An 11,761-nucleotide genomic window follows, 5' to 3' on the forward strand; every position below is an offset into this window, starting at 1 on the left:
ACAACAAAGATTCTACAGTATATAAGTCAATGTGATTTTAGTGTGAATGGAAATTATAGCTACTTAAACAGATAGTTTGCATGACACATTAAGAATTATCTAGAGAAAAATATGGTTACATAATGCTGTTTTGTACAAGGTTTTGGTGCGAGGTTTGTAAATTTACAGAGGTAATGTTCACCTACATTCCCCTCCGAAAGCATTGGGACAGTTAGGCCAATTCTATTGTTTTTGCTGTACACTGATGACATTGGGATTTGAGATCTAAAGATGAATATGAGATCAGCTTTCATTTCCTGATATTTACATATAGATGTTTTAAACATCTTGGTACAACATGGCAACTTTTGTTTGAACCGTTTTTTAAGTGATCAAAAATATTAGAACCATGACTGACAGTGTCACATGGTATGCGCTGTTAGATTGATTGTTTAAACAATTAATAGCTCTGGATGTCTACTCTTGGTTTGAGCCCTGGGAATGTCTGTGAAAACTGCATATCTTGTTTTAAAATAAATAAACCAACATGAAGACCAGAGAGCTGTCTATGGGTGAAAAGCAAGCCATTTTGAAGCTGAGAACAGAGGAAAACTCGATCAGAGCCACTGCACAAGCAGAGCAAAAACAAAAGAATTGTAGTTCCAATACGTTCAGAGAGGATGAACGCAACATGAAGCAAAATTACACGCTACCAGATGCAAATTTCTCTTTTGCATCCCTACTTTTTTCAGCAGGCAAGTTTAGTTGCATTCAGTATGACCATTGCTTAATGGATCTTTCCAGAACTGAAGGACCAGGAAAGAAACCTGGAGTGAAAAACCTAGAGTGGAGCCACCTGTGATGGAGCCTCAGTGACATCACATGTTTCCCCAAAAGTACTCTGCACTTTAAAGAGGTTGTCAGGGTTGTCTGTTATAAAATGGACTAAAGCCGGGTTCATACTGTGCGATTTTGACCACGATCTAGTCGTCTGAGACAAATTTTGAGAAGCCTAAAAGATTCCTATAATCCTAGTCCAAAATCTGTAGTCTTTGATCGCTAGTTTGACATGTTCCTCGTCAGCCAATTAATGGCCGTTGTGATCAAATTTTTCCTCAATTAAATTCTGGCAGTGTCAGACGATTTGAGGGACAGTCCTGTAGTCTGGCTTCTCCTACACCGTAAGAGTCTTCTTGCATTCGTCCGTTTTTCGCGTCTTGACTGTCGTACAGTCTGACATTAATGACAACTGAGATCCTACAGTGTGACATGGCTTAAAGCAGGGATCATGTTCATACAGTCTGACAAGCAACATTCGCAAAGCACTATTAAAAATTGCACAGTGTGCACCCGGCTTAAGTTGTCATAAAGGTTTCATAAACCCTGAGTCTCTGATAAGTATTAGATATTGCTTAGCCATCCCATTCAATGTCATCGCCAGCCATCACTGGTGCAAATACATTCATTTTACCAGGACTTTTTTTTTTTTTTTTTACCAGGATTTGTTTTTCAGGAAATGCCTTGTCAATCAAGAACAAAAAGGACAAAAATGACTAAATCTCTCTACTGCAATCTCACAAATTCTCCTTAGATCAGACGAACCTGACTTAACTGTTTCAGGGTCAACTTAAGTGCAGGAATGCCTGAATGTGGCTGGGAGTATAAGGCACAGTGTAGTTTGCACATTAGAAGCAGGACATGAAAAACAGCTGAAAATATGCAATCTTTATGAGCAACCATGCTTGTAACTGAGTGATCAAATGCAAAACACAAAAGTGTAGTTATGAATATTTGTAGTGCTTTGCATAATGGAAATGTGAGAGCAAGGTATTTGAAACTGAGAGTAAAGCTCAAGATTAATTGACCTGCATGTATGATCAGGCCTGTGGGAGTGTAAATGTTTATATATTAGCCATAACAAGAGCATGGTTTGGGTTTACATCTTTCTCATTCTGGAACCACTCTGCGGCCCCCCCCCCCCCCCCCATTCTTTATGCCTCATCCTGCTCTTCAAGCCCCCACAACCCCCAGAATCTTTCCTTGGTCTGCCAATGAGTGAACATCAGCATTATTCCTTCCTAGATACAGTGTGTTTCAGCTTCGGAGTGTTTCCTTCGTCCCCACACCCACCGAGACAAATAGCAATAAAATTATTATTCCTTATTGCAGACTTGCTAAAGAGCATGATATGATGCTTTCTAATTCTCAAACTGCCTTGCAGTTCCAGACTTTAAAACTGGGGAGATTATCCTCTTACACATGCACACACATATACCCAGATGAATTGAAATATTCACAGAGCTTCCAACATTGCTAACAAGAAAATCCTAGCAGGCAGAAAGGGAAAGTAAACAGAATTTTACCACAAAAACCCTAGAATGTGTGAGTAGACATGTCAGAAGAACACTCCTTGCTAAGGGCATAAATGATAAAACGTAGTGTTTTTAGACAATACATAGTTTATAGCAATATCTGTTTGCTTAGACATAAGAATATACAAGACAGGAAATGACTAATATTTAGATCCCGCATTTATATGAGTGCAGTAGAGGTTAAGTGCTACTGAAATACAATTACTCAATTTGGAAAAATTATTTTCTGCTTCATTTATTTATTTTTTTGTTTCATATAAATGTTATGAATTTAACATATATTTAGTGATATAATCAGCATAACATTCAATCAAATTGGTAGCCAATTTTTCTAATAACAGATCTTTCTCTAACTTACATAAATGATTTTAACTTATTACCAAAGCAACTATAAGGAAACAACATTGTTGCACAAACACAGTGGCTCGTGGAACACTATTTAAGTGATTAAACATGTTATTATGTTTTCTACACATTAATAAACATTATAAATATACTATACAAAGTCATCAAAGATGTAATTACAGTAGACCACATTATTATTACTTCTTGTTGGAGGAGTACTTATAATAATAATTACAGACAAGGTTTAATTACTGCAGAAATCAGAGAGAGTGAGATCAAGTACAAGCTCTTTCTGAGTGGTCCTTGGCTCTTGGGCCACTCTTCTGACTATTCTTCTGACTCCCTGGTCAGAAATCTTGCGAGGAGCTTCTGTGCATGGCCAGTTGATAATGGAGTGATGTTGCTTTCACTTGCGGATAATGGCCATAATGCTGCTTACTGGAAGATTCAGAAGTTTTAAAATACGTCTGTATCCGATTCCATCAATATGTTTCACAACAATAAGGTTGTGAAGGTCTTGCGCAAGCTACTTGCTTTTACCCATCATGAGATGTTTCTTGTGTGACACCTTGGTAAAAAAAATAAATAAATAAATAAATATTTATAGGCCATCAATTTACTAACCCAGCTGATATTAACTTGCACAGAGAGGAGGTATTATTACGTACAGATTTGACAGTGGACCTCGAGGACCAGATTTGAAGAACCAGCCTGATCTATTATGTTGGTACAGGTGTACAGTTGGTATCCATGAATAGATTTTATTCAAATATGGAAGTGCAGTGTTCACTTGGGTGTTTTAAAAATGAACAGTGTCATAAACAGAGCTATTAACCACGTTTGTGACCTCGACTTAATGATAAGTGTATCCTCTTTTGGTTAGGATCTTATTTTCACTGAGGACAGCTTTATCAGATTTCAAGTCTTCAGTAAAAAGCTTTATTCCCAAGCCTCATAAAAGGTTGCTGCTATAACAGCTTTACAATCAGCAGATGTGACCTGTCAAAACTAGATTGCAATATATTATACCAAGATTTGTGCTGTCAGTGAAGAAGTGTCTTGCTTTCATATATTATTTTGGTGTCTGTATGTGTGTGTGTGTGCGTGTGTGTGTGTGTGTGTGTGTGTGTGTGTGTGTGTGTGTGTGTGTGTGTGTGTGTGCGTGTGTATAGTGCCCTCTACTATTATTGGCACCCTTAGTAAATATGTGCAAAGAAGGCTGTGAAAAAGTTTCTTTATTTTTTAACCTTTTGATATTTTGCTCCAAAAATTCACAACATACTATGCTCTCATGGATATCAAACAATTGCAAACATTACACAGGTTTATCAAATAAATATCAAATAAACATCAATTATTGCCACCCTTTTAGTCAATACTTTGTCCTACCTCCCTTTGTCAAGATAACAGAACTGCATCTTCTCCTATAATGCCTGATGAGGTTGGAGAATACTTGATTTGAGACCATTCCTCTATACAAAATCTCTCCAGATCCAGTAGTATCTGGTAAACTGAAGATGCTTGAGTTTGCTTTTGGATGAGAGTAGAGGATTTTTTCTTACAAACAACTTGTAGTGATGTAGATGACTTCGGATTGTATTTTCGGAGACGTTGAATTCTCCAGCTGTGATCCTTGGAGATTTTTTGACCACTCGAACCATCCTCTTCACAGTGCATTGAGACAATATAGATACATGTTCAATTCCAGGTTGATTCATAACATTTCCAGTTGACTGGATGGTGGAAATGGGTATTTTCGATGCTTTTGCTATTTTCTTATAGCCACTTCAATTTTGTGAAGCTCAGCTTCCTTTTGCAGCACATCACAGCTATATTCCTTAGTCTTACCCAATGTTATGAATGCCAGTAATTGTTGCACACCAATATTAAACAAATATATTTTTTTTTTGATAAACCTGTGTGGTGTTTGCAATTGTTTGATATCAATGAGAGCAGAGTATTTTTGTAAAATTAAGGTTAAGCAATAGACAGTTTCTCACAGCCTTCTTTGCTCATATTTACCAAGGGTGCCAATATGATTTTAGGGCACGGTGCATGCATATATATATATATATATATATATATATATATATATATATATATATATATATATATATATATATATATATATATTGAACCAGGAAACTGGAGCTGTTAGGCAGCAGTGCCAGCATGTTGCCCATGACCCAATTTCAGCAAATAACTTTTTGTAGCTATTATCCATTACATTCAAAAGATTATAATCTCCAGAGCACATTTTGGGTGGCCAATTCCCTAGATAATGTATATTTTTCAACAGAGTAAAAAGGTTTGCTTGAACTGATATACAATAATGAAAACAATATTTTATGCTGGACTTAGTGTTTTAGACATTATTCATCTTTGTTACATAGGCCATATAAGTGGTGAGGCAGCCATACCCATACAATCCATATTAGGGTTCATGTTACACTTGTCTGATACTGAGGTTTCGAGAATGTTATTTGTCAAGCCCAAGGACGGGTGCGATCGATACCTGAGTCTTTCAGAACCATCATAGTATATTAGTTTAATGTTACTGGCATACTAAACTCTAAACGGATCAAGACTGACATAAAGGAAAGTAATCACAGTGGGCCAGAACTTCAACTACAGCCTGGTCAAGACTGCCAAAATATTCTGTCTGTTTTACTTTCAAAATTCATACACACACAACACATTAATAATGGAGACTCCTGCTTGAGTATAGCTTTTGACATGCCCTTGGCAATATTCTGTTACAAGTTAGAAGTTGTGCTATTTTCTATGCTGAAATAATCTCGCTACTAGATGCCAGACTGAGCTGGCCAGCCATCCTCTGGTAGAGCATCTTTCTTAGGTTCCATTTTTCTTACTTGAATAAACTGATCAATACATGTTTTCTAAATTCCTCACTGTTGTATTATTTTCTTAAAAACACTTGTACAATGTAGCATTAGGACAGGTAATTAAGAAACTACCATTTAGTTTTTCCTTTCAAGCAGCACTTACCACCTGCTAAAGATGATCTACAGTTTGACCAACTCTGCCAGGGTTTAGGCAGTGAGTAGCTAGTCAGTCCTATTTGTATTCTTCAGCAAGGTAAAGTGACTTCTTTACCAATTTCTAAGGTCTTGTTTTAAAGTATGTACAGGCATATTTGCTAGCATGCAAACATGCTTCCTAGCTAGCAATGTATGGTAATAAAGCTACACAATAAAGTTACCTTAATATTACATTTGAGGTCATAATTTTACATATGCCTTGCAGAATCTGTCAGATTAATTATTTTATTTATTTATTTTTAAAGAGGGGCCATAAAATTGCATTTTGTTTTTTTATTTAGTACTGAATAAGCTATTTCACATAACAGATGTTTATATATAGTCCACAAGACACAATAATAACTGAATTTACACAAATTAACCTGTCCAAAAGTTTACATACGCTTGATTCTTAATCCTGTGTGTCGTTACCTGGATGATCAAGGACGGTGTTTATGTTTTGTGGTAGTTGATCAGGAGTCCCTTGTTTGCCCTGAGCAGTTAAACTGCCTACTGTTCTACAGAAAATCCTCCAGGTCCTGCACATTCTTTACTTTTCCAGCTGCATATCTGACCCTTTTCCAGCTGTGGCTATGCAATCTTTTGAGCCTATTAAGACCACATTATGGTCATAATGCTTTTCAACAATTTATTATTTATCATTTAGTTATTATTTTTCTGAATGTATTCTCTAATATTTCAAATAAAATCTATTTCACTAGAGTGATCTGCTAGCTGAGCCTTCCATCCCTGGTTACACTGGACAGTTTATTATATTAAGCACATTGCATGTACCTAGCTAATGTCAGTATGTCATGAATCGAGAGTGCAGACGGATGCAACAGAGGTAAAAGGCTTTATTGAGAGTCAGCCAGACAAATCCAAAACTTTTGGCAAAAAAGTAGTCAGAAATGGGCACAGAGTAAGGCAAAACAGCCAAAAACCTGAATCACAAAACCAAGAACAAAAACAAGATCAAAAACCATAAGACCGTGATACAAAACAATACAGCTTGGTACGGCACAAGCAGCAATACACAATACTTCGTGACGTAATACAGAAACACAAGAGTATAAATGAACAAACTAATCAAAGTGGGAAACAGAAACAGCTGTGGACAATGTTGAGGACAGGACAGGTGGAGACAGGACAGAAACCAAAACAAAACACACATGGCAAAATAAACAAAGTCACGTCAACCTGGAAGCGTGCTGTCATGCTACAGGCAGCTTAGGCATGCTGAGTGTCGGCTCGGGGGGAAATACCTGACACAGAAATATCTAACACTTAGTGTCGATGTCAGCTACCATCTTAGCGTTCTGCTGCACTGAAGATTTTCTAATGTGTCAGAATTTTTATGCATTGTGAATACAGAAGATCTGTACTGTACAAAACTTTACATAGAACCTTATAATAAAAGTCATGATGTGTTGAAGTTGGTAGGTACAGGAAAATCCCAGTTTGCTATATTAATTCGTTCATTTACTCATCATTAGGAACCACTTCATCCTGGTCAGGGTCATGATGGATCCAGGAACAGTGGGTGCAAGGTGGGAGGATTCACTCTGGATTAGACATAATACACTCATTCACACTTTAGGCAATTTAGAGTCACCAATCCACCTAACGGCATGTTTTTGAGAGATGAGAGGAAACTATAGGAACCTGGAAGAAACCTATGTCGATTTAGAAGAAGATGCAATACTCCATGCAGACATTAACCTGAGCTCAGGATCAAGGACCCTGGAGCTGTGCGGTGGCAACAGTCCACTGTCCCAATTGGCTTCATAAAAACCTCAAATTTGTTTGTATTTGTTATATGCTAATGTTATGTCTTACCACAATTTCCTGCTATTTTGTAAATGAAGCAACAATTGTGCTCACTTCAGGGGTCATCAAAAAAAATGCTCAAGTGTATTACTGAAGAGAACTTAAGGGTGCATTAAAATGAAGAAGAACCCAACAAGGGTGCATTAAAATGAAGAAGAACTCAACAAGGGTTCATTAAAATAAGTATCAATCAGTATTAGATAATATTAAACATACAGAATGAAAGCAAAGCTCCATGAAATGACCAAGGGGAACCAAAACTAAAAGGGGTTTCTAAAGCATCAGCATATAAAATATGTAGAGAGTAAAGGATCACATAACTACATTGTTTGCACTCAAGCATTCAGCCCGCACGTTCCACAGCAGTGCTCCCAGCGGCTTGCTTGCCATCCTGCGGTTCAGGAAGAGGTGAACTCTGTCATGCATTTGCGTATCAATGTCAATCTCTAGTTTGCCAAGTATGACAGCATCTCTACTTAGATGTAAAGGAATACCGGTGAGTCAAGCACGCACTCATACTCCGCAAGATCACTTTTTTGATCTACATAGGATAAAGATTTTACTGTAGAAGACAAAAAAGCTGCCTATTCCCTGAGAAAACACACATCAGGGGATAGCGTTTAAGAGACGGAACTAGCACTCAATCTGGCCATGTTCCGGCAGCCGGGTTAATGGGAAGCACTTGTTTCTGCACGCTGTGCGCACAGGTAATTGATGTGTTCAGCCTGCCGGATCAGAACACATTTCACACTCTAAACAGCCAAGAGAGAAACACACACCAGCACACCCACCAGAAGAAGAGCCAATTAGTTAGAGCTGGGTGCTGAGAGTTTCAAGACAGATAGAGAACTAAAATAGTGTAAAAGATCAAACATGGCAGTTGGAATATCTATATTCAAAAAATGGAATTTACATTCAGCTCAGTGTGGGGTGTTGAGGAAGAACAGTGAAAGGGAGTTATACTTTTGGGGGGGGCGTAGCAGTGAAAGAGTTCAGTGGAGCTTTTTGATCTAACCTTTATGATCTGTGTGTCGCAGTATGAAATGTGGGTCAGGCCACCAGTATTCTGCTCAGCAACCAATCAAATCATCCAGAATAGAGCAGGCAACATGCACACACACACACACACACACACACACACACACGCACACACACACACACACGCACACACGCACACAATCCAAGCTGAATTCACTAGCACAGTATAAATACAACATGAACACAAATAATTATAGATGATTCCACAGAAGCATTCACTCAAACAAAAAATTACACACAAAATCACATCAGCATACACCCATGATACATAAAATAGACAAGCACATACACACGAGCAAATAAATAAATATACGCACATGAACATACACCGATCATAGATAAGCAGTCATATAAGCAGTCACTTAAAAACACACATGACATGTAAAAACATATACAGCATAAACACACACACACACACACACACACACATATAAACACAAATGACCACAAAGCACCTAGTCCCATAGCCATAAAAGACAGGAAAAACATGAATGTACATACGTTTACACATAAACACAAGAACCTTGACAGACATACACACATAAACATAAATTGGCACACAAAAAACACACACACACACACACACACACACACACACACACACACACAAACCATGACCACAAAAACACAAACATGAAAGTACACATATTCACACAGTGACACATCAGAGATATAGTTGGGTCCAAAAGTCTGAGACCACATTTAAAATCTGGGTTTTAAGAAAATGGAAATTGTTAGTACAAATAACTGTAACATTCAATGTCTGCACTACTTCTCGGTCACATTTTAAATTTAACAACAAAAATATTGTGTTATTGTTCATGTTAACTTCATGTTCCTTTGTACAAATTTATTTTTATAAATACAGATTTTCCTTGCGTTTTATCTCTTCCTTTGAAGTGCACGTTTAGAATATTCCTGAAGATTTTACTTTTCATTATTGCTGATAAATATTTTATTACATTAGAAAATAGAAGCATTTTGACTACTGGTCTCAGAAATAGCTGTAAGGTCAGGCTGAAAGTGAACAAACATGACAGATTATTTATATATGAACTACTACATACATATCTGAAGTTTGTCCTTTATTGAAATGTGATAAAATGGTAGCAGACATGCAAACAATTAGCACACATTGCAGCCACTCTTTCTTGTATAAGTGTTATGGCCATATGGTGACAGATGGTGCAGAGGTGAAAAGTCATGCTTCATTCACAGACCAGCATGAAATTGAGGCTACCCTGATAAAGAGACTAACGCTATCACGCCACTCAGCCACTCCACCACAGCTGTCCTTGTTTGAATAAACAGTTCAGCCAAAAATCTAATTTTACACCATTTTCTTTTTAACCCGTCAATCAGCCAAAACAGTTATTTTATGCCTGCAGTTTGTTTCTATATTTTTGCACTCGAGCTACAAATTAAAAAAATAAATTGCTAACAAATTAAAGAAACTCATAGCTACTCATGAACTCATAGTTTACGCACACACTTACTTAAAGGTGTACATTATATATTATTTGGATGATAATACAGTATGTTTCCAGTATTGTTGATCATTGGTTAGCTTCATCAAATAAGGTGTGACATAAATCCTGTGTACCAACTTAAAATGTATGAGCTGATGGGTCAAAATTTCTGATGAAGTCAAAACACTCCGCCAAACGGTATCCAAATTCAAATCAGTAACCAAAGTATCGAGGTCTCTTTGCCACAATAAAAGAGCACCAGAAGTCAGGCTTTTAAATGTATTCAACAGATCATATAAGTAAGAGACCAAACCCCTAGTTGAATTAAGTCTGTGCAAATGTTCAAGCAAAGGATGATTTCTTAAGTGAAAATCCCAGGGGACACCATATGCCCATAAAGCTGATTGTAATCGAGGATAGAAAAAATAAGTTGAGCCAGGAAGTGAAAAACTATGACATAGATCCTGAAAGGACCATAAGCCGTCCGTGTCAGTGATGTCACGGAGAGTTTGGATATTCTTATCTGGCCAAGGTTTGAAGATAAAAGGTCTGGAGCCTGTCAACAGGAAATTATTAAACCAATTGGAGAAGGTCTATGGAATTTCATATGATAACTAAAGTACTTACAAGAGCATTTCCATCCTTCAAGTGAGCAAAGAATTATGGAACCCAACTTCAATAAAGAAATCCACTGCTTCACACCTGAAAATGGTAAATCTTGTAGTCTAAGAGGGAAAACCAATTCCTGCTCTATAGAGTGCCAAGAAATTTCTGACGAGGGATCAAACCACAGTTTCAAAGATCTGAGTTGGAAAGCCCAAAAGTAAAACTTAAAGTTAGGTAAAGCTAGACTGCCAGATTCCTTAGGGCATTGAAGGATTTCTAAACGGAGTTTGGATCTCTTTTTTATTCCACAAAAAGTGCTTGCATATCACATCAATATCCTTAAAAAAAATTTGTGTGGAGTCAGAGGTACCATAGAAAACAAAAAACTGATCTGAGGAAGAACATTCATTTTCAGTACTGAAATCCTGCCAGAGAGAGAAATCTGCAACAGTGACCATCTGTCCAGATCCTGCCTGAGTTTATCTAGCATGTGGTTGAAATTTACTTTATGAATATGGGAAAGGGACCTACGGATATTCACTCCCAGATACGTAAAAGTCTGTATTAATAAAGGTAGTGAAGCTGAAGGAGTCATATCATCTGGAGAAATATTGAGTGGCATTAAAATAGATTTTGACCATTTAACTTTGCAGCCTGAAAACAAGCCAAGTATGTTATGGTTTCTATAGTAACAACTAATTTACAGAGGCTTGACTAATCTAAGGCTAATAATAAAATTGATCTAAAATATGTGTTGTTAACACATTTAACAAAGAAAAAACATATATAATTGTTGATATGGTGAAGTTTTCTGTAAAGGAGATGTTTATGGTAGGAGTTATTTATGGAAGGAGTCTTCAGTGTTGGTCGTTTCAAGATTTCCACCACAGGCAAAAGTTACAGAGAGAGGACTTTGAGTGCATCTAGTTAACTTCAAGAGAGGAAAAAAGGGAGATGCTGGTGAGAGAACAACTGTATGAGGCTTCTATAATATAAGTGCTAACAGGAACAAATTTTATATTAAATAAACAACATAGTTTATAATGATAATGATTTAAAAATGTATCATTATAATTCATTA

This window comes from Ictalurus punctatus, chromosome 12, assembly GCF_001660625.3.
Source record: "Ictalurus punctatus breed USDA103 chromosome 12, Coco_2.0, whole genome shotgun sequence".
In the NCBI taxonomy this organism is placed as follows: domain Eukaryota; kingdom Metazoa; phylum Chordata; class Actinopteri; order Siluriformes; family Ictaluridae; genus Ictalurus; species Ictalurus punctatus.